The following is a 2,672-nucleotide window of genomic DNA, read 5'->3' as shown; positions in this document are numbered from 1 at the left end:
GATCAATAGCAGCATTAGAGTGGATGTGTTGGAGAAGTCTGCCACCAAGGACTTGTTTAACTTCCTCAGTGCCCTCACCCCCAGTGATGGGCAAGTCTTTCCCCTCATCTTCAGACTCTGCTTCCTCTACAAAAGACATGTCACTGGGATTAAGGAAGTCCTCGAAATACTCCTTCCACCAGCATGCAATATCCTGAGTTCAAATGATCAGCGCTCCACTCACACTATACACAGTGCAGATATATCACTGCTTTCCCCTCTCGAGTTCCCTGATGGTTTGCCAGAATCTCTTCGAGGCAGTCCAAAAGTCTTTTTCCATGGCCTCTTCAAATTCCTCCCACACTCAGGTTTTTGCTTCACCCACTGTAAAAGCTGCGTTCCACATGGCCTGTCAGTACATATCTACTGCCTCTGAAATCCCACAGGCTAACTAAGCTTGATAGGACTCCTTCTGCCTGATTCTTCCCTTTACCTCCAGTGTCTACCATCTGGTTCAGGGTTACCACCGCGAATGCTGCTGGAGCTCTGCCTGAGGTGGGAGTTGAAGAACTTGCAGATCAGGCATTCCCAGCGCACCCTCCTTATTCGTTTAGGCATGCCATGTCTCCAATTGGGCAAAGCTGTCAAAGACCCTGCAAGTGTCTGGACGGGTATAAATGCCTGATCTGCGAGTCATATCATATCTAGCAGTAGAGGAACGCTGTCTGATTTGACTCTGCACTGTACCACTGTACATGGTTGAAATGACAATAAAAGTGACTTGAGGAGATGGAGAAAAGCAGCAGAACAGCACAGAGAGGACTGAGAGGCCATGACACAAACCTGGTCTGTAGTGATGGCCACATGAAGCTTTCTGAAGCATTAACGCATCAAAAAAAAGGCTTCATTACTCCAAGCTTTTCAACACAGTCCTCTTTGGGGACATCTGGTGGCCAAAAATATGAAGAGCAGCTTGAATCTACAATTTAAATAAACTGGTTTGTTATTATTGCCCACTCTACAGAGCTCAGTTTATTTAACATCATCTGACAGCTCTGCGTGATATCACGCTGCCATTGTGGTGCTTTGAACAGGTTTTTTGTGGTAGAAATATTGTTACATCCATAATAATAATTTCAATGAATTAACCTTCCTTGTTTAAACATGTGCTATGATGTGTTCTCACTTTGCTTCTGACTTCTTGACATTTGTAAACATAAAAGATGAAAATGCATCATATCTTGTAAAATGCTGCTGCTGTGAGGTCCCGCCTCTATGTGGTATATTTGTATAGCGCTTTACTTAAAACAAAACAAAACACTAAGCCAGTATTTTGGTAACATGTTGAGTTTCCTGTGGACTGTTATCTTTCAAGGTAAGGCTCACAGTGTTCCTCTGATCACTGTATCAAACACTGATTTCCAATTCTGAGAATCACTCATCTATGAATGCAGCCAGTTTCTTCTATGATTTTCCAAACAAAGACAGTTTTACCAACCTCAGATAAGTTCAAGTTCAGATTTATTTATATAGCACTTTTTAAAGACAACAAGTGTTGAAGAAAGTTCTGTAAAATAAAATAGACAAAGCAGAAGACATAAAAGTATTTTAGGAGAGAATAAAATCATTAAAAGAATAATGGTAACAAAGTCATGATGAATCAAAAGCCAGAGAATAAAAATGGGTCTTTAGACTGATTTAAAAAGTATCCAGTGTTGGGGAGGACCTGATATGCAAAGGCAGTGTATTCCACAGTTTGGGGGCAGTCACAGCAAATGCCTGGTCTCCTCTGTGTTTCAGTCTGGACCTAGGGACAACCAAAAGCATTTGGTCTGCAGACCTCAAGGATCTTCCACAAAAAACGAGGATGGATATAAAAAAGATAGTCCTGTCTATTCTTAGTCGGTCAACTGGATTGTAAATAGTTTCTCGATTATTAATGGATTGCACTATCAGGCCAGGAAGCGGTCTACAGATCGTGGTGATTGGACTCTCTGGGATAGCCGTTCTTATATGTATTGAACATACTTTAAGTCATGCGTCGATGTTGTTATACAGACATTGTCCAAAAGAATTTATCTCGTATAATAAAATTACTGAATAAATAGTTGGGAGGATCCTTTTGCATGCCTCTTCGGCCTCCTCTCCTCTTCCTCTTCCTCTTGCTCTCCCTCCATCCATGCTTGCGAAGTTCTTGAAATGGCTACGCTGAGGGCTTTTTGTAGTTGGCTAATTGGTGTTCGGTTTTGCAAGTAAGTGCCTTCAGGTGTGTATTTGCGTGGTTGCAATTACCCCATGTGTTTTGTATTTTGGATACATGTGTTTTCCGAATGGCACCCTGACATTTCATTTTGTGAGCGAAGTGTCTTATGTATGAAATAGAGTGTAGCATGCAGGACCATGTGTGTTGCATAAAGGAGTAGGAGTGTTGCATAATTGGTACTGGGGTGCAAAGCAGCGCTTTTGTTTAAGGTATGGGTACATGTGTTTGAGGTATGGTAACAAAAGCTTCACGTTGTGTTACTTTAGTCTGAGCATGGGTTTATAGTGTTCAAGCAACGGGCAAAAACTGTAAAGTTGTTTAAGGTATGGGTACATGTGTTTGAGGTATGGTAACAAAAGCTTCACGTTGTGTTACTTTAGTCTGAGCATGGGTTTATAGTGTTCAAGCAACGGGCAAAAACTGTAAAGTC

The sequence above is a fragment of the Haplochromis burtoni genome, unplaced genomic scaffold (genome assembly GCF_018398535.1).
Source record: "Haplochromis burtoni strain Fernald_Lab_line unplaced genomic scaffold, NCSU_Asbu1 Contig_43, whole genome shotgun sequence".
NCBI classification, from domain to species: Eukaryota; Metazoa; Chordata; class Actinopteri; order Cichliformes; family Cichlidae; genus Haplochromis; species Haplochromis burtoni.
The sequence above is the reverse complement of the archived record's forward strand: the minus strand, read 5'-3'. Positions refer to the sequence as shown.